The 25,787-nt window shown below is 39.1% G+C and overlaps 1 protein-coding gene across 6 annotated transcripts in view; it reads left to right on the forward strand.

Moving 5' to 3' along the window:
* The window catches only part of Pard3b (par-3 family cell polarity regulator beta), a 974,006-nt gene that overhangs the window by 627,185 nt on the left and 321,034 nt on the right, over positions 1 to 25,787 (forward strand). The gene's annotated exons all lie outside the window — the stretch shown is intronic.

Raw genomic sequence — 25,787 nt, forward strand, 5'->3', positions numbered from 1 at the left:
ATAAACCACAGAACAAGTGTGGACTTCACAGGACAACTTTGGGGAGTTGGGTTTTTGACCCATGGGTTCTAGGGTCAAACTTGGGTTACCCCGCTTGGGCTGTAAGCATTTGTGTACTCAGAGTCATCTCACCAACTCTTTTCCTGCGTCTGTTTCCTCCCAAACTTCTCATGCCCTTATGCTTAATATGTGCGTTGCCTTAACAAGTAGGTGCATTTGGTTGGTACAATCTGAATTCTCTGTGATATTCTAGTACATGTGTATTTATTATACTTGCTAGTATATTTAAATATGTAATTATCATCTTACTTTCTATTTGAAATACTTTCAAAGATTCTTTCATTTACTTAAATTTTATCTCATTTTTCTTATATATATTTGAAAAGTGTACATTCTGAATAGATCATGCCCCCATGAAATCTAGCAGTTTGTCTAGTTCTCTTGTAATCTTGATATTTTCTTCTGTTTCTTTGTTTCTTTATCCCACAAGTTATATATTAATTAGTGTTTTATACTTTCAATATTTGTTCAAATTTATCCAAATATTTAAGGGTTTTTCCCCTCACAATCCTGTGAATCTCAGACTTTTCCTCCGGAGTCCTTTTCCTTCTTCTGAAGTACATCTTCTTGTTCTCTTAATAATGGTGCACCAATAGTGCTGTTTTGTTTTTCAGAAAACATATTTTCCCCTGACAGCTAGTTTTTTTGACTATTTAGTGTTAAACTGAAAACATGCTATTTTGTTATTGTTGTTTCTGTTTCTTTTCTTGCATTTTTTTTTCTTTTGAACTGGCTTCTGACTTCTACTTTGAAAATTCAGTTCTCAGTCTTAGTATTGTCTCTATCTATGATCAGTCTCTTCTCCATTCATATTTTTAAACATTGTCCTTGCATTTGTTTTTATTATTCTCTAAAACTTGATTTACATTTCTTTATGATCCTAGTTATATACCTTTATATTTCTTTATATACCTTCTTGGTATTCAGTATACACCCAATGACTTATGTTAAATGTTTCATAATTTTGGGGAGATTACTGCCTTCTAATGTGTCTCAAGTCCTTTCTCTCTTTTTTTTTGTGGAATGCCTCTGTATTCCTAAGATTATTTAGTACGTTAGTAGGAGACTACAGTAAATAATGTCCATTAAATTCGACTCTACTCCATTCTCAGTAATTCAATCAAACTTATTTTCTAGGTTCTCTTGAGAATCTAAGTTTCTTTCGTGTTTCCTCTTGATACTCTCCTGTTGCTTCCAAAGTATAAGAATCACCACCTGATATGTCTTTGCGAGTTTGGTAGTTTCTGTGTGGATGCCAATCCTTGGTTGGCTCTTCTGTGAGAAGTGTGGATAGACTAGCCTTTATTCACCTTTTTTTCCCTGTGGAGTACTTCAGTTTGTTTATTCTTAAGAACTCGTGAGATGTTATTAACTTGGGATAACTTCCATGTCATTTTCTAATTTTTTGGAATAAAATAAATTTAATTGCCTTAAGATGTTAATTATGTGGCTGAAATTTTCAAAGAAACATGGTGAGGTGATTATCACGACTTGGCTTTTTTTCCTCTCGAGAGTCAAACTCCTTTGCTAGAAGAATATTCCAGGTGTTGGGGGGAGCATTTCTAGCCACCCTTCTACTAAGACTGTAATCACTGCTTTGACTCCTCTTTCTTTTAACTTGATTGTCAGATTTTCCAAGATTCACCGTCTTCCCTAGCTTCATACTCCTAGTCCCAGCATTTACCGGAAAGGACATCTTAAATCCTAAGTATAGACATTTTTCACCATTCACTCTTGGCTCTTCCACTTGTTTGGCTTTTGTTTATCAAAAAGCCTAGCTTAAGGATTTCTTTAATTTCCCATGAGCAGAATAATACATTTAAATGCATATTTGTTTTTGTTTCACCAGGATCTATTTGTTTTTATCATCAGATCTGAGACTTGATTTACAATTGGAAGAGAAAGCATGATCCATTTGTTATTTTTTGAGAGAATGAATTCATGGTTTTCTTTTATAAAGGGCTGGATTCAAATAAGGCTCTGGGTTTGATGTGGATAGGAACATACCTGGTGCCAGGCTTGACTGTGTTTAATTGGCTCCAATTCACATTTGACATGCAAAACTGTTTGTGAAATTACAGGACATGGCAATGAAGCAGAGAATGATGCCCGTTATACCCTGAGAAAGCTAGAGATGGGAATTTCTGCTTGATAAGAAGCTACACAATGAAAAGTTGTAGTTATATTTGTAGTTACAAGCTGTGGTTTATTGCTCTGTCTAGGGATATTCATGGTGATTCACTGTTATAGGAAGAAATAAAATAGGGTTCACAGAGGAGGAGCTTTTTATTGGATTATAAGGTGCCCTGTCATAAAGTGGGGGGAGATGAGGTTTACCCAGCTCTGTTGTCACTGCTTATGCAGACTATGGATCATATACTAATCAGAATTCTTTTTGAGCCTCTAGAATGTTTAGAATGTTCTTCAAATTGAGTCCACAATCAAAGACTGGTGGGTGAGAGGGCTGTTTGATAAGCCCTTTAGGTACTGGACCGAATTAAACAAGCTCTGTTTTCCAAAAAAAAAAAAAAAAGCCTTCCTTGCATTGTTTTCACCTTTGGGACAAATGATCTTGGTGTGTGTGTGTGCGCACGCATGCATGCATGTGTGTGCACATTCTAGTAGAGCCCAGAGGAAACAATTACTTGACAAATGTCACTTTTCTCATGCTCTATACCTTTTGAGGTTGGGGGGTGGCGGTGGGAGTAGTCAGGATCTCTCCTTAACCGAGAATAGGATAAGCAGGCTCGGCTAGCTGAGCAGCAAGCCGCAGGGGTCAGCCTGTCTCTTCCTCCCCAGAACTAGAAATGCAAGCATTTTCTACTGCTCCTGGTCATATATGTGTATATATGTGATATATGTGTGTATGTATGTGTGTGCATGTGTGCCTGTGTGTGTAAATATATATGTATTTGTTATAGAGATGAAACTCAGGTCTGTTTCTTGGACTTGCTAGTCACTTAAGACTTGGGTTATCACGTGAGTGGAGAGCTAGGAGACTTGCGCCAAGACCATCACAAATCTAAAGAGCTACCTTTGCACTGAGGGTCTGGAAAGGTGAGGAACTTTCCCTGCCAGCCCTCTGGATATATGACTTCAGTAAGCCATAGCTGAATAGATAATGTGCTAGTTACCTGTTTTGACTTCAGAAGTCTGTAGGCTTTTGTTTCTCTCATTTCTTTGTGCCTTGTTTCTTTCAATTAGAATTTCTGGGCATACTATGTTGAGCTGGCATTGCAGACACAATGCCATTGGCTCCAAGGAAGTCTTGATTTTGGATTTTTTCCCAGATTACACATCTGCCCCTCTCGCCTAAATCTCAGAGCATATGGCAACGACAGAGGGGGGAGATTAGAAATCATCTCTGTGTTGCTTCCAAAGTGTAGATGTGAAGGCACATGCTTCACCTGAGCCTGAGGTTGCTACTGTGTTGTTTAAAGGGTGTGTTTTCTAGCTTGTGACTTTTTCTCAGCAGTGAAGACATGTACAGTGTGCTGCAGTCCTGGAGATGCAGCATCCTTCCTAGAAAGAATGCACAGTGCAAAACAAAGTAAAACCCTGACTCTGCTTTTAAGGAACTCACCTAAAATATTTAGCAAGGAGGGTAAATTCAACATGATCCACTTTTTACTTTACAACCTATTCTTAGTCAACTGGTGACACATGATTTTCCTTATTTATTGGAGCAGTTATTTTCTCAGGCAATATTAGTCATTGCCTTTCGTTATGAAATTGCAAACACTCAAAATTCAGAATATTGAATGTAACTCACGTGTAGCATGGGTCTGACAAGGTCCAAGGTGGTGTTATGAAGCTGTGTTCCTTCTGATCTGGAGAACTGTCAAGGCTGAGAAGAGAGGAAAGCAAGTGCCCATTAGAGATCAAGTACTATCTCCTTTTTAAAGCTAATACTTCTCATATTCTGAACCCATCCCCAACATTTTCTTACCTCACTCAATCTTTTCTGTTTCATCTTTATATTCTTTAATATCATTGACTCCTTTTTTTACCCCAAGGAGAAATAATCAAGATTTAAAAACAGACAGTAGAGCAAAAACAAAAGAAGTTACAGAGGCCCAGTGAGTTGCTAAGCTGTGACTCCTGCGAAGTGCTGGTGGGAATTACATCCTGCCAGTGCTGTGTTCCTCCTAAGGACGTTCACTGGGTCATTTAGATAGCAGATTGACCAGCTTAAACGAAAATCAGACTTCTTTGTTTCCTTTACTTAGAGGTCTTCATTGGGGGAGCAAGTAGATAACTACATTTAAAAAGGGAAAAGATAAGCATTTTATTACACAATATATCATTTAGAGAATTAAAATGGTTCACATATCTAAATAATATAGTTGAGACCATAAAATTTATTGAAAAAAAGTAACGTCGGTGGGTTAGGAAGAATATTTTAGAAGACAAAATTATGAAATATGAAAGAGAAAGCATTGAAACTTAAAATTTTTAAATGTTTGCTTGTAGCATGAATTCTAATTAATCTTAATAAATAAAACCTAGAGTCAGATATTAGGGGTTGAAAGCTGAAGGATCAGAGAAGCAGAGCAGCCAGCCACTAGGGAGACCATTTACCTCTACCAATGCTCGGATCAAAGGGGCCATCCTGTCCTCAGACTGACTGCGTCCTGAGTCTGCATCTGTCTCCACCAAATCTCAGACTGCACTGAGCTCCTGTCCCCTCCCACCTTACATTCTTCTCTCTGCCCAGCCACCTTCCTAGTGCTGGGAATACCTTCGTGTGAGCTCTATTTCTCTTTCAGATAGATTCAGTCTCGTGTAGTCCAGGGTGGCCTTAAACTAACAGAGATTCCTTTCCTCTGTCTCCCAAGTACTAGGATTAAAGGTGTGCGCCACCACTGCCTGGCCTCTGTGGCTAACTAATGGCTTAGCTCTGCACTCTGATCTTCAGGCAAGCTTTATTTGTTAGATTACAGACAAAATGTCATTACATTTTCTGTTTATTATGTTAGTTAATATGTGTATGTAGAGATGTGGTGTGTGTGTATGTGTGTGTGTGTGTGTGTGTGTGTGTGTGTTCAACTTGCGGAAGTCAGTTCTTTTTGTATCACATGGGTCCCTGTTATTGAACTCAAGCTTCTCTCTGGCCCAATACTCTTTAAACAACACTGAAATATTTGAAAAATTCTGGACTGAAAACAATTAAAATTTTTATACGCAGGAAAGGATCTGTGTACAGAATACCCAATTAGTCAGAGATGCTGCTACTTTTTAAATGGAAGCAAAGAGCCATGTAAAATACTAAGTTATTCTGCTTTTCAATGAGCTAGTACATTTGGGGGAGTTGCTTATTTGTCTGTTTGGTTTTATTTATTTTTTATTATTTATTTTGAGGCAGAGTTTTACCATGTATTCATATATCCCTTGCAGATCTAGCAATCACTGTGTAGCCCAGGCTAGCCTTGAGCTAGCAGCAATCTTCTGCTTCAGAATCCAAACTGCTGAGGTTACAGGTGTGTGCTACCTTGTCTGGCTGAGTTATTTTTAGATAAATATAATTAGAGGTTGAGGAAAACAGAGTGAATAAAATATAAACAGTAAGTACATTGTTGAAAATGCTAGAGACAGCAGCATGGGACTTGATAATGCATTATCTGTATAATTCTTTGTCTGTGTACCCACATTTCTGTGTGAGTGACCATAGAGACAAAAAGAGGAGGCAGGTCTCCTGGATTCGGAATTCCAGGGAGTTGTGAGCCTCTTCCGTGGGTGGAGGGGGTACTGAACTCCAATCCTCTCTCTACAAGAGTAGCATGTTCACTTCACTGCGGATCCAGCTCTTCAGCCCTATAGCAGATTATGGTTAAAGACAATTGATGAAATTTAGATGAGGAATCAGAAGCTAGGCTACACTCTCAGAGCGAAGGTAAAGCCTGTGGGGAAGTCCAACTGAGAGGAAGAGGTTTTTGGAAACGGGAGCTGGGGACTTCAGAGACAAGTCAAGGCTGGTGATATAAGCTAAAAAGTCATCTGCACTTTTTAGTGGTAGTTGAAGCTTGGGATTGTCCACAAGGTTGCACAGATTAAATTAAGTAATAATTCTTTGGAGGAGCTAGCAGTCATTAATTCATTTGGTTAACTAAAAGCCGGAGATGAAGGCAAAGGCAGTTACCAGAGTTAATGACCAGTCTCATTTTTTCCTATTATCATGTTCAGTGGTTTGAAACAACTAGAGGGTTTTTTCTCTGAAAATTAGCAGCTGTGTGAAAGCACAGTTCCTAGCAGATATAAAATTGGTATCAAGTTTAATCAACTCATGTGTTTATAGGAGATCTTAGCTTACAAATGAGACATTTGTTCATTTTGTAAATATTTGGGAAATGGGACTTATACATAGATGTCATTAGTTGTTAAAAATTTGTGCTAGTTTCTTTTCATTATAATTTTGTTTTGCGTTGTTTTGCTTGTGTTTTAAGAAAAAGTCTCTTTATGTAGTCTTGAATGGCCTCAAAATTTTCTATGTAAACCACGCTGGCCTCAAAGTTGCAGCAATTCTCCTGCATCTACCATCTAAATGCTGAAATTCTTGGTATGTACCACCACTCTTGGCTTCCGCATAATCTTACATAATTACTTTTTAAATGCAAGTTTTTTAATAATCCTGTTCTGTCTACTATGATCTATTGATAAGTCAGTTTACTTTTCAAGTTTTTCATCTTCATAGATTAGTACATAAGTTTTCTTATTATTTGGAAATGTGCCTATACACTCATACAAACAGATTATAGCTTTGTAAGGAATCACTTTATTTTATCTATAGTAAGCTAATGGTGGTAATTTTAACATAGTTGACCCCCATAAGCTCATCAGGAGTGGCCCTATTAGGAGGTGTGGACTTGTTGGAGGAACTGTACCACTACAGGGAAGGCCTTGAGGTCTTTTTCTCAAGCTCTACTCTGTGTTGGTCAGATGTAGGACTCGGCTCCAGCAGCACATCTGCCTGCATGCCAGCACACTCCCATCATGGCTCATAAATGAATTGAACCTCTGAAACTGTAAGCTACTTACCCTCAATTAAATGTTTTCTTCATAAGAGTTGCTGTGGTCATGGTATCTATTCACAGCAATAAAAACTGAAACTAAGACACTAGTAATATATTTCACTTAGACAAAATATTAAATTTGGGGTTGTATACACCTTATGTCTCTTAAATAGCAAGGCTGAAGTTTTCATTTAAAAATCTATTAACCTCATTTGTTTTCAGACCAACAAGAAACTACAACATGCAGGGACATGGGAAGGGATACCAGAAGGCTGCTTGTGGATAAAGGAACACTCCATGTTTTTGCCACTAACAGCAGTTGGCTCTGTGGTATTAGCCTCCATGCTGTGAACACAAAGTTCATTGCATTATCGTGTGTAAGACAGATTTCCAGGGATCTTGGGCAGAGTGAAGACTTCTTTGAATAGGCCTAAATTGTCTACTTACTATCTGCCATTGGGGAGGACGGGATGGGACACGGAAGAGATGTGCTTCCCAGCTGGCAGTCTGGTCGTCAATATGTAGTGTTGGTACCAGCGCCATGTTGACTCAACCTTGCTATGAGAGTTCTACACCTCATCTTCTCTGAGCATCAGTAAACTACTGTTGCTTTCACACTGACTTTCTACCTACAAATGAGAACATTTCTCATGTGTGTGGGTCAGGGTGAAATACAAGGCACTGTTTTTAAGAAATGTATTTGTTTATTTTTTTAGATTTGTTTATTTTACTTTATGTGCATGATTATTTTGCCTGAATGTATGTGTGTGCATTGTGTGTGTGTGTGTGTGTGTGTGTGTGTGTGTGTATAGTGTGTGTGTGTGTGTGTGGTGCCTACAGAGGTCAGAGAATCTATAGAATGTTCTGGAAGTGGAATTATGGATGGTTGTGAGCTAACATGCAGGTGCTGGGAGTTGAACCAGGGGCCCCTGGAAGAGCAGCCAGTGCTCTTAATTGCTGAGTTATCTCTCCAGCCCCCAGTTACTGTCTATTTGCCTCTTTCAGTATTGCTGCTGACACATTGTGGCTTTACTGAAGAGATGTTCAATGTAATGAGTCATTTTGATACAATTTTATTCTAGTATAAAAAGAAAAAAAACAATTCGTATTAGGGAAATTGTGACAAAGGATATAGTTCTATTATTAAAATGAATATTCCATTCTTTTCAACATTAGGCATTTGTTAAGTTCAGTCCCAGTCAGTGCAAGTCACATACTAGTCTAACAAAGTTAAAGATTATTCAAATCTTTGGATTTTCTAAAAGTCAATTTTATTAGGTGCACATTATCTTATATTAAATAGGCTATCAACTAGAGCTTACAAATCCTTCTGTTCATACAGAACATTATCACCATGAACTTTTCTCTAATAGAAAACATATACCTTGAGAGGAGGCATTTAAAGTTTATTACAAGTAGCCTATTCCTCCGATAAGGCCTTCAAAAGACTCACCAGGAATGTTAAGGCAGAAAATTTAAATGTTTATTATACGATTATGCTACTAGATCTTTGAAAATGCACAGCTTCTTTTCCAAATACACTTTACCTTCAACACTACCATTTCAAGAAATAAAAAGTAATTTTGATTGGCTATTGATTTCATGTCTACCAGACACACTAAATAGAGTATTTCTAGGAATGAAACCTCTACACAAATCCTGGCAGCTGAGATAGAATTCAGCAACTTTTAACCAGACATAGAGATTTCATGGAATCCAGAACAAAAAGCCAAGTGCAAACCATTTTATCCAGTGACAGATGCAATGGCGTTTTAAGAAATAATCTGAGATGCTAGCACAACATAACATGTAAAGGGGTGTGAATTCAGTTTTCTAGCCGCTAATCCCACATAAACCCTGTATGTCAAAAAAGTAACTATGGGGTCTCATTAGCAGTTAGAGAAGCTAGATGTTTATTCATCACCCTGCAAGCACATGAGCAGCACAGGGCACTGAGAGAGTCACTGTGGGCAAGAGAAATGTTGACGCCTCAAACACTGAAAGCCCTGATGGCAACAGTCACTGGTCCCTGCTGCTGTGTCCTACGGCATCCTTCATCCCTGTTCACATGGCCACTTTTCTCCACTTGGAGTATTTCAAGGAGCAAAATTTTGGCTCCAACAGATCTAAGTTACTTTTCTTCTTCATACATCAAAATAAAGTCTTTTCAGCCATTATCAAGGGGAAAATAAGTGATGGAAATGGCTATGTTCTCTTTGTCAGTGTGTATGTATGTATGTATGTATGTATGTATGTCAGGCATGTTTTTCCGAGTCGAGTTAAAGGGTACAAGTGATGGAATGATGGGGGGACATGCTTTTGAGCTGCCTTCAGAGGCAGAGCTGTTAGCAGCATTTCAACAACAAGAATCTTATCATCAATCTTAATGGCATTAACAAAGGTAAAAGTGTTCCTCCCACAGAATTTAGATATCTACAGCTATATTTCCAGAGATCTGTTTCTTTTCTATTCATTTCTGTTTTTGAACTAAATCTCTATCACTTCTAATCTATTTTGAAATTTTACAGATGTGTATGTCAAGCTTATGTTAAATGGTTGGAATCACTCTAAGCTTCCTTCTCTCGTTCACTGGAAGAAAATGCACTGATCCCCGTTCTCGTTCTCCCTTGCAGTCCCGTGCTGTGACTTCGCTTTAGCCGACACTGATAGCAACGCTCCTTTCACATTTGTCTGCTCTTGCAATTTGAACCACAGAAGAAGTAATTTCTGAGTCGTACACAAGATGCCATGAGGATATGAAAATGTTTGCCATGGGCAGTGAATTGTCGTCAGAAAGTGCACAGGTTCCACATGTGCAGCAGTGAAGACAAGTCATTTATAAATGAAGGGCTCTGAAGCAGACAGGGCCAGTCTGTGCCACAGAGAACAGGGCGGCAGGGCTTAGAGGCAGGCATGATCTGTGGGGGCTACATTCATCAAGGAGGGATTTAGCTTGAGCTTGGAAGGTTTGGATGGATTTGAATCACTATAGAAAAGAGAGGAAGGCATACTAGGCAGCAGGGACAGCAACGCAAGCTCAGAAGCAGAAATGTCATGCAAATGTCATGGTATCCCTAATTTTAATGATTCCACTGTCCTATGAGGTGACTTTGATCTCATTTTAATTTACATCAGCAGCACAGAATTCCAGTTTAGTAGCTGGCTTCCTGTAGAGGGAAGGAAGCTAGAAGACTAAATGTTGAGTAAATATATCAGACAAATGATAATGGTAAATAAAATATATAAAATTTTAGTGTCTAGCTATTGTAAGCATATTCTTTCATCTGGACTTCGCTTTAAGAAGATAGAATTCTTTGGGCATCATAAAGAACCTCAGACATTCACGATAAGTAATCTAATCTCTAAACCAGAGGAAGGATGTTTTTCTTAATACTGTAATAAAAAAAAGGCTGCTGCCATATTTTATATGGCACCAACTCTGTTGGTTATTAATCAAACTTTTCTAAAGCGAGACTGCCGTCCGGCTCTCACCCCAGAGCCTTTAGAGAGTGAGCCCTGTGAGCACAGTGATCATTCACTCGCATGCCTTCTCCAGTGCGAAAGATGCTGACGACTGCAGGAACTCGTTAATACTGTGCCCAGGTGGGAAGTGATGATCATCAGGGATTTGATCACCAAGTAAACTAGAAGCTAGGTGTCCCAGTGTCCCGTGACAAACATGAGCAAAAGTGCGTGAGGATGGAGACAGACCAAGTACACCCTGCTTCTGTGCTTGCTCCCTGAAAACACACTGTTCCGATGTATTAGTAGAAAAATGAGTATCAGCTTGGAAATTGAACGGACTCTGATGCTGAACAAAAGAATGGTAGAAACTCAGGCCAAAGGCTCTGAGTGGGGCTGTGTGACTTCAGGTGCCAGGATACCACTTAGGATGCTGGGCTGTTCAGGATGTTAAAAATCTACTAGGAAGGTAAGAAAGAGAAAATTGAATATTTTAATTGTTTTTATTGAGTCAAATATTTTTCTCTGCTCCCCTCTCTTCCTTTCCCCTCCTCTTCTACCCTCTCCCCTGGTCCCCATGCTCTCAATTTACTCCAGAGTAAAATCTTGTCTTTTTCTACTTCCCATGTTGTTTAGATCCCTGTGTATCCCTCTTAGAGTCCTCGTTGTTGTCTACGTTCTCTGGGATTGTGATTTGTAGGCTGCTTTTTCTTTGCTTTATGTTTAAAAATCACTTGTGAGTGAATACAGATGATATTTGTCTTTCTGGGTCTTCGTTACCTCACTCAATGTGATGTTTTCTAGATCAATACATTTACCCGCAAATTTCAAAATGTCAATTATTTTTCCTGTGCAGTACTCCATTGTGTAAATGTACCACATTTTCCTTACTCATTCTTCAGTCAAGGGTCATTTAGGTTGTTTCCAGGTTCTGGCTATGACAAATAATGCTGCTTTGAACATAGTTGAGCACATGTCCTTGTGGAACAATTGAGCATCCTTTGGTTATATACCCAAAGTCATATTGCAAGGTCTTGAGGTAGGTTGTTTCCTAATTTTCTGTTAAATTGCCATACTGATATCCAAAGGGGCTTACCAGTTTGCAGTCCCACCAGCAATGCAGGAGTGTTCCCTTTATTTGATCTTGGCCATTCTTACTGGTGTAAGAAGGAATCCCAGAGTTGTTTTGATTTGCATTTCTCTGATAACTAAGGATGTTGAACATTTCTTAAGTGTCTTTCAGCCATTCTAGATTCCTCTGTTGAAAGTTCTCTGTTTAGGTCTGTACTCCATTTTTATTGTATTATTTATTGTTTTGATGACCAATTTCTTGAGTTCTTTATATATTTTGGAGGTCAGTCCTCTGTCTGATGTGGGGTTGATAAAGATCTTTTCCCATTCTGTAGGCTGTCATTTTGTCTTGTTGACAATGTTCTTTGCTTTACAAAAGCTTCTCAGTTTCAGGAGGTCCCATTTATTAACTGTTTCTCTCAGTGTCTGTGCCACCGGGGTTATATTTAGGAAGTGGTCTCCTGTACCCATGTGTTCAAGTCTACTTCCCACTTTCTCTTCTATGAGGTTCAGTGTGGTTGGATTTAACTGAGGTCTATGATGTATTTGGACTTGAGTTTCGTACATGACAATAGATATGGATCTATTTTCATTCTGTTACATATTAATATCCAGTTATGCCAGCATCATTTGTTAAATATGACTTCTTTTTTTCTACTTGATATTCTTTGCTTCTTTGTCAAAAATCAGTGTTCATAGGTGTGTGGATTATTATCTGGGTCTTCCATTCAGTTCCATTGGTCCTCCTGTCTGTTTTTATGCCAATACCAGGCTGTTTTCAGTACTGTAGCTCTGTAGTAAAGTTTGAAGTCAGGGATTGTGATGCATTCAGAAGTTCCTTTATTTTACAGAATTGTTTTTATCCTGGGTTTTTTTGCTTTTCCATTTGAAGTTGAGAACTGTTCTTTTGAGGTCTGTGAAGAATTTTATGGGATTTTGATGGGCATTGCTTTGAATCTGTAGATTGCTTTGGGTAAGAATGCCATTTCTTTCTTCAAAGATTTAGAGTTCTTGTCATACAAATCTTCCACTTGTTTGGTCAGAGTTACTCTAGATATAGACATTTTATGCTATTATTGTGATGAGTAATGTTTCTATGATTTCTTTCTCAGTTCATTTATCATATATGTAAAGGAGGGCTACTGATTTTTGAGTTAATCTTGTATCCTGCTACATTACTGAAGTTGTTTATGAGTTATAGAATTTCCTTGGTAGAATTTTTGGAGTCGCTTATGTAAACTATCATATCATCAACAAATACTGAGAGTTTGACTTCTTCTTTTCCAATTTGTATCCTCTTGTTCTCCTTTTGTTGACTCATTACACTAGTACTATATTGAATAAATATGGAGAGAGTGGACAACCTTGTCTTTTCCTGATTTCTGCTTAGTTTGATGTTGGCTGTTGGCTTGCTGTATAATTGCCTTTATTATGTTTAGGTATGTTTCTTGTATCCCTGCTCTCTTCAAGACCTTTGCCATGAAGGGTTGTTGTATTTTGTTGAAAGCTTTTTCAACATCTAATGAGATGATCATGTGGTTTTTATTTTTTAGTTTGTTTATATGATGGATTTCATTGACAGATTTTTGTATATTGAACCATCCCTGCATCTCTGGGATGAACCCGACTTGATCATGGTAGATAATGGTTCTGATGTGTTCTTGCATTTGGTTTGCTAGTATTTTATTGAGTATTTTTGTATCAATGTTTGTAATCAATGTTTGAAAGAGGTCTGTAATCCTCTTTCTTAGTAATGTGGTTTGGGTATCAGTGTAATTGTAGCCTCATGAAAAGAGTTTGGCAATGTTTCTTCTGTTGTTATCGTGTGGAACAATTTGAGGAGTATTATTATAAGTTCTTCTTTGAAAATATTATAGAATTCTGTTCTGAAACCATCTGCTCCTGAGCTGTTTTTGGTTGGGAGACTTGATGTTTCTATTTCTTTAGTAGTTATAGGTCTATTTAATTTGCTTATCTAATTTCGTTTTAATTTTGGTAAGTGATATTTATCCAGAAAGTTGTTTATTTCCTTTAAGTTTTTCAATTTTGTGGAGTACAGGTTTTTGCAATATGACCTAATGATTCTCTGGATTTTCTCTGTGTCTGTTGTTATGTCCCCCTTTTCATTCCTGATTTTGTTAATTTGGATATTCTCTCTCTGCCTTTTGCTTAGTTTGGATAAAGATTTGTCTATTTTGTTGATTTTCTCAAAGAACCAACTCTTTGCTTCATGGATTCTTTGTATTGTTTTTATGTGTTTCTATTTTGTTGATTTCAGTTCTCACTTTAATTATTTCCTGACCTCTAATCCTCCTGGGTGAGTTTGCTTCTTTTTGTTCTTGAGTTTTCAAATGTTCTGATAACTAACTAGTGTGGGATTTATCCAGCTACTTTATGTAGGTATTTAGTGCTATGAACTTTCCTCTCAACACTGCTTTCATTGTGTCCCACAAATTTTAGTATGTTGTGTAGTCATTTTCATTGAATTTTATGAAGTCTTCAATTTCTTCCTTTATTTCTTCCTTGAACAATTAATGACTCAAGTGAGCATTATTTAATTTCCATGTGTTTGTGGACTTTCTGAAATTAGTGTTGCTGTTGAATTCTAATTTTAAGCCATTTTGATCCAATAAGATGCATGAGGTTATTCCATTTCTTTTGTATCTGTTGAGGTTTGCTTTGTTACTGAGTAAGCAGTCGATTTTTGAGAAGGTTCCATGTAAAGAAGGTATATTCTTTTATGTTTGGATGGAATGTTCTATAGATGTCTGTTAAGTTCATTTAATTCATGACTTCTGTTAGTTTCCTTATTTCTCTGTTAATTTTCTGTTTGACAGACCTGTCCAGTGGTGAGAGTGGAGTGCTGAAGTCTCCCACTATTAGTGTGTGGGTTTTAATGTGTGATTTATGCTTTAAAAGTGTTTCTTTTACATATGAGGGTGTATTTGGGTCATCAATGTTCAATATTAAGATTTCCTCTTGATGATTTTTTCCTATTAATATGAAATGTCCTTCTTTGTCTCTTTTGATTGATTTTAGTTTGAATTCTCTTTTGTTAGATATTAGAATAGCTACACCAGCTTGTTTCTTAGGTCCATTTAATTGGAAAAATTTTCCCAACCCTTTCTCTGAGGCAATGTTTTTGTTTCAGGTTGATGTGTGTTTCTTGTATGCAGCAGAAGGGTGGATTCTGTTTTTGTATCCAATCTGTTAACCTGTGTCTTTTTATAGGTCAGTTGAGTCCTTCTATATTAGGAGATATTAATGACCAGTGATTGCTAGCTCCTGTTAGTTTAGTTTTAGTTATTTCATTTAGTTTAGTTTCATAGAAAACTAAATAGTATATGTGTAATATACTATAGTAATAGTATATGTGTAAATAGTAATAGTATTATGTGTGTATGTTTCCTTTTTTTGGATTTGCTTCTGTGAGATCATCTATAATCTGGGTTTTCGTGGATGTAGCCAACTTCCTTGGGTTGGAGTTTTCCTTCTAATACTTTTTGTAGGGCTGGATTTGTGGCTAGGTATTGGTTAAATCTGGTTATGTCAAGGAATATCTTGTTTTGTCCTTCTATGGTGATTAAAAGTATTGCTATTTATAGTAATATGGGTTGGCATCCATAGTCAGGTAATGTCTGCATAATGCTTGACCAGGACCCTCTGGCTTTCATTGCTTCCATTGAGAGAGAGGTCAGGTGTAAATCTGATAGTTTACTTTTATATGTTACTTGGCCTTTTTCCTTTGCAGCTCTTAATATTCTTTTTTTTATTCTGTATGTTTAGTTATTTGATTATTATGTGGTGAGGGGACATTTTTTTTTGATCCAGTCTATTTGGTGTTCTGTGTCTTGTATCTTCATATGCATATCTTTCTTTAGGTTGAGATGGTTTTCTTCTATGATTTTATTGAATATATTTTCTTTGCTTTTGAGTTGAACTTCTCCTTCTTTTATCCCTATTATTCTTAGGTTTGGTTTTTTCATGGTGTCCCATATTTCCTGCATATTTTGTGTTAAGCTTTTGTTAGATTTAGTGTTTTCTTTGACTAATGACTAATGACTATTTCTTCTCTTTTATCTTCAGTGCTTGAGAGTCTCTTTCATCTCTTGTATTCTGCTGTTTATGCTTGCATTTGTGGTTCCTGATCGTTTTCTCATAATTTCTCTTCCTATAATTCACTCACTATGTGTTTGCTTTATTGTCTCTATTTGGGATTTCAAGTCTTAAATAGTTTTTTTCATATGTTTAATTGCTTTTTGCTGGTTTTCTTTAAGGGATTTGTTGATGTCATCCAATTTTATGTTCGTCTTTTTTTAAATATTTCTTTGAGGAGTTTTTTCCTTTCCTCTCTTAGGACCTCAAACATCCTCCTAAAGTTTTTTTTAGGTCATTTTCTTCTGCTTCATCTATATTTGGTTGTTTAAGTCTTTCCGTTGTAGGGCCACTAGTTTTTATTGGTGCCATGTTGTTTTTTTTATGGTGTTCAATGTGTTTTTACCTTGTCTACCCATCTTTTCCTCTGATTGGTGTAGTTGGGGCTGTGTCTCTGGTGATCAATTTTCCAGGTGCCAATGGTTCCAAGGCTCAAATGGTTGCTCCTTGTAGTACAGTCAGGGTCACCCTGGAGGTCGCTCAGTGCTTTGTGGGGTTGCTCTGTAATGCCAGGAGTCATTCAGGCCTGTTCCCACAGAGGTTGTTTGCTTGGGGCTGCTCACGCTGAGGTCACTGGTTTGGGCCTGTTCTGGCAGAGGTTGCTGGCTCAGGGCTGCTACCTCAGAAGTCTCTGATTCATGCCCTGTCCTGCAGCCATCTCTGGCTTGAATTTGCTCCCACAAAGGTGGTTCCCTGTACCTGCTCCTGTGGAGGTTGTTCCCTTGGGCCTGCTCCAGTGGAGCTCTGAAAATGTAATTTAAAACCACTGAAACACAAGATTTGAAGTGAGATTGGGAGCAACTGGCGTCAGGAAGTTGTCATTCGTAGACAGAAAGTAAAAAGGAAAGAGAAAATAAAGCAAGACCCTAGGAAACATTTTAAAATTTTTACTTGTAAGACTTTTCACTAGTCAAAAGTAAGGGGCTGGGAGATGAAACAAAATGTCCTTCTAAAAACACCAGTGGTCAATTAAAGCAAGCAAACCTGTAGAGATGAGTGAAGGTTTGTGTATTGGAGACTAGAAAAGGAATAGAGAGAAGAAATTGCCTCATTGAACAAGTTCCCTAACAAGGTGCTAGAATGCTTCTTAGAGATGACTTTATACTGTACTATAGTTCCTAAAAAGGAAGAAAAAATTCTGATTTTGAATAAAAGATATACTCAAGGACACTCAAGAACACTCAAGTGTTCATAAGAGAAATGCAACTCGTCTACCTCCCAACACCTTGCAAGGCTAGAGCATTTAGTATTTACTCTGTAGATGAGGAAAGTGGGGTTCTGAAGTTTACAGGAAAGAAACTTCTATATTTGAAACCATGTCACTTTCAGTTCACAAATCCACATTTTTCAAAACCCTTAGATTTATACATCTGACTTCAGATAAAGTAAGTTTCTATCTAAATAGAAACTTAGTTTACCATAGATTTTTATACATCAAAGTCAAGTTCTCAATGATTAACAGTTTCTTGGGTATCATAAAACATTTTGGTAGTTAATCCTTTGGTAGTGATGATATGATCATAACTAAATAGAATGTTTTCAAATTGTCTCCCAATCTCAACTTAGATTTGCACTTTTGCTGAAGTTCAAGAAGGAGAAAGGAAATTATGTGGACACCTTGTTAGTATTTTCAATACCTTTTATGTCCAGGAATTTATATTCAGAAATTTTATTGATATTTTAGAGCCCTCCCAGGACATATGGGACCCTGTACTGCTAAGACTCAATAACCACACACTCACACATGCCAAACAAAAACACATCACTTGTGACAAGATATAATTGGTGATTTCCCCACCTAACTGGAATAATCATTTTAACTGACAGAAATATTTCCCCCTAATAAGAAAACTCATTTACAAAAACAAATTGATACCTGAAAGCTATGTACTAACTTAAGCAAGCAAGGGATCTGAGCAATCTAAGAACCTCCCACATACTTCTCCACTATTGGAACGTGCAATAGACTCATTATTTTCTAAGAATTTTTCTTTATAAGTTTACCAATGTCCTATTCACCAATATTAGAATAATAGGTACGTTTTCCCTTCAAGTGGAATAAATACTTAGGTTTTAAGAGGCATCTTCTGAATGTGCAAACAGTAATGGCCTAAATAGAGCAGTAAATTAATTTGTACCATTTCTATCAGTTGGGCATACATATGGTATAATTAACAGAAAGTCTTACTATTGGTTCCATAAGGAAGAGGATAGAGTGCCTGTTTCTTCCATGATAGTTATCTAGGAAGTCACCAACTATTGGACAAAGAAGAAGAGATTCTCTGGGTATTAGTTTTTTTTCCCCCGAGCTCATCCTTCTTACTAATTGTATGATGCTCAGGGCATACTAGTGCAAGCTGAGGCCTTTGTGCCGCAAAACGGCTCCCCTTATTGCCCATAATTGACACATTGCTGTTTTGCTTTTCTCTTACCCAACAGAAGCAACTCGGTGTAGAAAGTCCCTTACAACTGACGGCTTCATTAGTTGTAATGAAGCACAAGCTCCTCCTGTGCCCATCATGAGGTGGGGAGATGGACGAGGAGTTCTGTGGCAGTTGAGGGAGCAGTAGATCGCTGTCACACAATGTGGCACAGGAAGCAAGATTAGAGAGAAATAGTAGCAGATATGACCTTTGAGTCCCATCCCTGTCCCTGAGAGCTAGTTCCTGCTAACCAGGTCTTCAATCCTAATGGCTTCACAAGCTGGGATGAAGTATTCAAAACATGAGTTTCTAAGAGACTGTCCAGATTCAAGCCATGAGAATTGTCGTTCCTAATGGCAAATGCTTCTGGATGAAGAAAGGGAGGGAGGAAGGGGGGGGGGGTCTTTGGAGTTGGGGGTGACTTAACCAGTCAGCACTGACTGCTGAGATGAAAACAATAATAATCAATGTTAGCACGGTATTGAACTTTACATCCATCACATGTGTCTGTTACTGTTGCAGTCTCACCGCAGCCTTGTCTACAGCTGAAAGCAATTGCTTAAGAGCCTTTCTAGATCCACAACAAGTTGAGGAGAAGCACACACCTAAAGATTCTAAAAGCTGAATTTTGTTCATGTCATATTCCTGCAGAATAATTCAAAATCATGCCTTAGCAAGATGTGGAATTGCTAATGGCCCTGCAGTCACCTGAGAATCTTTTAGAGCCTGCTCTCTGGCATTTACAGCTACGGTTGAAGACAAAACATTCCTCCAGCCCTTGTTGGAAGAATTCATTCAAGAAGAAAAGTGATAGACTGTTCATTTGACTGTTAATCATTCCTATATATGCAAGTATACCACATATACAAGCATGCATAAGTATCCGATCGGCATGCCACATAACCTGTACAATCCACAGGAGAATACATTCAATCCAAAGTGAAAATATTCACTCTTAGAAAGCATGTGAACTTGCAGATGCTAATATCATTTTAATGTTTGTAAATAGTGTAGATCCCAGTGCCATTGCCTGTTACCTCCTTCACCGTCCCCAGGTATTGATCAGGAGCTACAGATCGGAAACTACCAATATCAGCATCTATTGATGCTATCATATTATTCTTGAAGGACAATGTCAGACTACATTTCCATACCATAATTAGGTTCTGCGGTAAGATTAGGTTTTTGTTGTCACAGCATTTGATAAATAACAGGTAAAGGTTGAAACCAGTAAATCTGGCTTGATCTCTCAGAATTAACTACAGTATTCATATTTACCATGTTGTCAAACACGTTAGTCTATGTCAGACAAAATTCCCATCCTTCCCGTTATCATATTTATGCATGATAAGCAACGACAATAGCAGTTGTTAAAATGTACAATGTTTAATATGTTTACCCCAGTACCATAAGCTATAGTACTTACTGTTCAATAATTAGAAACCATTTGGCTCTGAGTTACAGATGAGAGGTGGCAGTGGTTTTACCGAAGAGGATTGCTTTCCTCAGCTGTCCCTAGGAGTGAAGTCAACAGGCCTGCGTGTGTGTTATCATGTAATCATGTATGAGAGCCCAGTGGTATGTCGTGGCTTTCTGCTCCTCCATCCAGAGCATATAGTTCTGAGCTTCATGTTTGTACATGGACTGCTTTCTCTAGCTGGCTCATCCAGGGAAGTGGAGACTAGAGGAAGGGCAAAGAATGTAAACAATCAATAGAACTTTCCAGAAATGTAACCTCGGAAGCTGTCTGTGCATTTGATGATCCGAACCCATAACATAGTAACACAACATGGATACACAAGGAGTTAAGAATTTTTAACTTGTCACATTGCCTCACCAAATAAAATCTGGATTTTTATTAGGGAAATAAAATGAAAAGGGGATTTGGATAGGAAAGTCGGCCACAATGCATGAGCTAACTCAGAATTTCTCCCCTTTGTTTTGCCTTGGTTCCTCCCCTTGAATTTAACTTAAAATGCCTGAAGTAATTGGAAATCACATAGTTTTGCAATGTAGACACTGAAAATTAGCTGTAAACCAGTTCAGTGTTCTCTGAACAGCAACTAACACATACATTGCAGGAATTTAATGAATATTAAATTAAATTGTGTTGATTGCCTCAATGTTTTCCCTTAACCTAAATTTCACTTTAACAGTTTTAGCTAACTATTCATACATAAAAGCTTCTCTCAGCTGCCGAGTCCTTTTCCCGTTGGGAAATGGGGCTGTGAGTTCCCACCCTCACTGTCATCTCCGGGACTGCGATCACTCTTGTTAGCGAAAGGGGGACTTGGTCTGAGCAACACCAGAGATGGGCAAATGTGAGTTCCCTGTGTCCAGTCGGGTCAGCCTTCATGGAGGACGTTTCCGTCCTTCCACACAGGTGGAAAACACACAGGCCGTTGTATAAGGAAGCATCTACCAGACAGCCAGTGCCCCCTATTTGGAATGAATCAAAAGGAGAATTATTGAGTAAAATATAAAGTGGATTTGTCCAAGAGTTTGCTTGCTCCTCCTAAATCAGGTGCTAATGTCTTGTTTAAATGTGATGTTGCACCATGAGCATATCCCATTTGCTTACTCCATCAGTCAGTCACACCTTCCTTAACCACAGCCTGGTCAATTTCTACTGTGTGTTAGGTATAGTGCTCAGTTCACGGCCCATATGCTCTTGCTGTAGTCCGAAGACACACCGACATACATTTGTAAACACACTGCCCTACATTCCCTCTGGGTCCAGTGAGACAGCCAGAGGTAAAGGTGCTCGCTGCCGAGCCTGGGGACCGGAGTGGGAGAGGGAGAAAACCGCTCGTGCAAGTTCTCCTCAGACCTCCTCATGCTCGTGCGTGCTTGTGCGAGGGTCCACATGCGTGCTCGGACATACACGCATGCATGTGCACACATCTGATTTTTAATTTTTGTCACGAGTGCACTAAGATGTGTAGAAGGGGAGGTGGCAGGAGTTCTGTAGATAGTGTACAAATCATGTGAGCAGTCTAAGGGTTGGTTGCTCTACAGCCCAGTGGCGTGTGTGTTTCTTTATTGAATCCTTTATTTATTCTGGTTCCTTTATTGAACATCTGAGGATTAACTACTGGATGTGTATTATCTCAGATCATCTATAATTGAACAAATATCCTTTAATTAATAAATTGTCCCTCACATATGAATTAGACTTTAGAGAAGTTAACATTGCCTTTAGTTTCCACAAATATTATAATACCTTAGGAAATCTGAGTCTTTTCTTTTTCAGTTTAAGAAGAAACAAGAGCCAAGATACGTTCATATCTTTTCAGCATAGCATACTGACATTAGCATATAGTTCAGACCCCAGACCAGGGAGTTTTGTAGGTGAACCTGGTCATCTGATTGCACTCCCAGGTAGATGAAGGAAAACACTGCATCCCTCAAGCTCAGAGAGAACGAGCAGTGCAATCCTCTTTAAAGTTACTAAGGAAAAGCATGTGGTGCTTCCGCCCGAGAGACACATCCTACAACAGATGTGTGGCCCCTTACTCTTGTTCTTAACTACAGACATGCTCCTCTCACCGCCTCTACCTCATTTCTATCAGAAATCATTTGGAATCATGCTGGCCTGTTTGTTATTGTGCTGTAAACTATTCTATCCAGTGTTTGTTGCCAGCCAGCAATGTAGAGTTCATCATGCAGCTTTTAAGGCCTCTTCAGAAGGCCTGTGCTTTCGCAGAGGACACACAATACCTTCTCCACTTGGCTCCTTAACAAGCTGCCTGTGACAGACACATCTTGGTGTGTCCTCTGCATTTTAAAGCTCTCAAAAATGTATGATAGAATGCAGAATTGCCGCTTCACAAGACGTTATTTCTTCTGACAATTCCTGTGCAGTCACTCTTGATTTTTATCCTCTTTATTACAGAGTGCCATGAGACTTCAAAACTCTCAGCTTTAGCTTCTTCTTGTTTCTAGATTTCCAATGTGTCTGTACCTTTTGAATGTATACCTAACCATAAGAGAAGGGTTATGAATGATATTCACGGAGCACAGGGGGATTGCAGAGGACCTGGGGAGGGACTGAATGAAGAGCCCATCCATCCGGGTTAACTCCGGGGCCACTGTTAGGTTTCTTTCACTCTCCATTAAAAAGGAGGGGAAAGAAAGCCCTGGAATTTACAGATTAGAAACACCTGTTCGTCTAGCATGCCATGAGAGTAAAATAATAGACTGTATGGAGATACAGAAGGAAATGAAAAGTGAAGTCTGACTGTGCAAAGAACACTGGGACAAGGTCACAGAATACAAGTTCATGAATCTTATTTCAAATGGTATGGAGATCTTGTGTTTTAACCCTGAGTTCTGTATTTTTCCATTGAACAATTAAAAGCTTCAATTTGGCACCCGAACAAGAGGAGAGAGTTTAGTAGGGGTCTTTTCATATCAATACAGCTGTTGAAATGTGAACTCACATGGCACTAATGTTTACAGTATGGGAACGTGTCAGACTGAAGCTATGGTGAATCTCAGATGTGTTCATGATCTCACTCTTTAGTTTGAGAAACCTAATAAGAGGGTCCACTCAGGCAGATGAGGGTACTGCCTCTGCTTTCTCTTCCTGAAACTGTGTAACATGGACTAGATATGCATAGGCTGTGTGTAGTGATACAAGGAAACTGTGTTTGACAGCATCTGGGGCAATAGACACAGAGGGGAGCATCCAGCAGCCTCCTCTACCTTCCTTCCCTTTGGAGAGAGCCAGCAAGGGTTATGGACTAGGACAGCCTTAGCAAACAACCCGGGGAGGAAATGCATCCTCTGGAAACCAGAGCAGCTGACTGGGAAAGACCTCCCTTCCTTGACATTTACGCTGTATTTGCGCTGCTTCTTTTCACATTCGCCCCGGGTAGAAGGAAGGAAAAACAGACCTATGAAAAGCTTCCATAGAAAAGACTGTGTGGAAGGCTTTCCAAAGAAGACAACGGAACCCAACAAAGCACAACTATGCAGGACTTGAGGGAAGAAGAAAGCCGACAGTAAGGACAAGGGGCTTGGGAGAGAGGGACAACTGGCCAGTGGCCCATAGAACTCTTCAGGAATATTGGTTCTCAGAAAGTAAGAGGAGAAACAGAGTGTGGCTTGCAGCATGTATCAATGCCCTCCCAGAAGCCTTTGTGCAGGAACTCTATAAGACAAGAAGCCCAGGGGACTCTGGCCATTGCAGAACCTACTGAGCTGATGGAGGGACCTCTAGATGAGTAGCTAACTGCAGAGACTTGCCCCATTTGAGTGTTGACAGCTGACCTTTCTTCATTCTAGGCCTCAGCTTCCTTACCTTAAAAACACAGATAATAAGAATGCCCTTACAGGTGAAAGCATACAACAGTTTGTGTACTACATCTAGTGACTTCTGACTTGTAGGGCAACCTCTGTACCCTCTGTATGTGTTAGTATTAGGCTGGAGTGACCCACAAATTTTCAGCAACTGGCATGCACATCTGTAAGATTTCATGACATTAGTAAGGATCAGAAAAGACAAATCTTTCTAGACTACAATCAGGAAGGCGCAGTTAATTTAACAATAAATTCCCGATCGTCTTCTCTACTGGGCATTGAGGAGAGGGAGACCATGAAGTAACCCTGCCTTCAAAAAGCATAAGGTTTAGTAAAGGTGGCAGACATGCTAACAGAGTACAAAGGAATGATAAAACTTTATATTTTTGTGCTTTTTAGGTACTAAAACAGGAAGCAGGATACTTGAAATCAAATTCTAGCTCAATCGCATGTGAGCTGTGTAGTCTTGGCCGAACACTGAAGCTCTCTGTGCCCACATAGCTTCCATATGATGACTGCTGCAGCTGCAGGAGCTGTAGGAAAGCTTACACTCACGAATATCGTGAGGCACCAGGTACCCAGTGGATGCCAGTCATCACTACATTGTGGTAATGGGACTGAGCAATCCACCAGCTTTCTTCTCTCCTCTCACTTTTTCTGGCTAAAAGTGGTAAGAAAAGGCTTGCTGAGGAAATTCTAAGAAAATGCATGGCTGGTTGCCAGTGACCAGGAAAGGAGAGTCTGGAGAGGCTGAGCTGCGGTGCGTTTATATACCCAGGTCACAGAGAGAGGAGACGTGAGGCTGCTGTGAGAAAGCCACATGGAGGACTTTGTGACCTCCTCGGGAGTTTTCGCTTTTCTCCCAAAGCAGTCCCCAAAAGGGTGCCCTGGAGGAGTGATTTAATCAGGTTATTAACCCCCCTAGAACCAGATGCCAGGGAAAGAAAGTGGGTAAGAGCATTGTGGAACTGAGGCTAAACCAGGGAGAAGGCTTGCTTTAGGAAGCAACAAAGAACACTGGGAGCAGGAACCCGGAATGGACAAACAGTTTGAGAAGAGCCAGGCAGCACCATGGCAGCTGCAAAGGGAGGATAGGATTTCAAGTAGAAAGGGTGAAGCAGAGGTACCCAGTGCTGTGCAGAGATCAAACAAAATAAGGACGGAGAGAAGTTTATTGGTTCTGGCAATTAGGAGGCATTTAATGACCTTGGAGTACTAGGGAAGCCTTAGCGTCTGTAAGCTAGATGGAAAAAAAAAAGAAGAAAAAAATCCCACAGATACCAAGGAGAAAGGACACTCTGGAAATAATGCCAGCAGGTTCCCTGACTGGACAGTTGAACAAGGATAGAAACTAGAAGACTTGCAAGAGAGAGCCAAGAGATGACATCTGAGAGGGGATGTCTGGGCTCAGGGGATGGAGAGAGTCCAGATGGATGAGAACCTGAGAAGTGAAGTACAACCCTCAGACATGCAGCAGAGGCAAGGGTGTCTTCACATTGAGAAGAGAGAAAGCCAGAGACATTCTCAGGATGTGAGACAGAGAGGAGCTATACAGAAATGGAAGATTTGCTGTTTGGGAAGGCTTTCAGTTAGCTGTTGCGGACAGACTTTTGCAACATTTCAATAAAAAATGAATGCCGCACTTGCTAAGCACCCTGAAGACTGAGCTGTGCCTCTTGCACAACAAATGAAAGGATTTCATTTTTCTAAATGTCTTCTGTAATAGAATGAAATCTCATCCACCTCATTCCTCATAAAATATCTATTTAATTTTAGTCCAGAAATTCGGGAAGCTAACAAACTTTATAAAATAATTATTCATTCTTAACTATCTTTAATTAAACACACTCAGCCCTCAAATTCAACATTGTGTTACGTCATAACTGCCCGGTGAGGGGTACTGTGACCAGGAGGGTGCTCTCCTGCCAAAGCTGGTTACATCTGGAACCCCTGGTTGCCTAGGACATTTCCTCTCTAGTATCAGACAGACAGTGAGTGCAGTGTCTGTAATCTGCAGTTGCTAGAATGGTACCTACCTGTCTTCTCGGCATCTAGTGCATTGCGTGTGTACTAATTCATTGAAGGGCTAGTTGATTTTGATTTAATCTGACACTGGCTCTTTGCACCCTATTCTTCTATGTTTCAGCTGATTCTCCTGTGAGATGGGTATTTGCCACAGTTCCTCAATGACACCATTAAGATGTCATTGTGTCCAAATAGCAAGTGGGATGATGACTTACCAGTTGATACAGATTTTTTTTAAATCACCTGCTTGCATTTATATGTAAAATTTGGATCTCAG

Source organism: Myodes glareolus, chromosome 1, assembly GCF_982192425.1.
Source record: "Myodes glareolus chromosome 1, mMyoGla1.1, whole genome shotgun sequence".
Classification (NCBI taxonomy): domain Eukaryota; kingdom Metazoa; phylum Chordata; class Mammalia; order Rodentia; family Cricetidae; genus Myodes; species Myodes glareolus.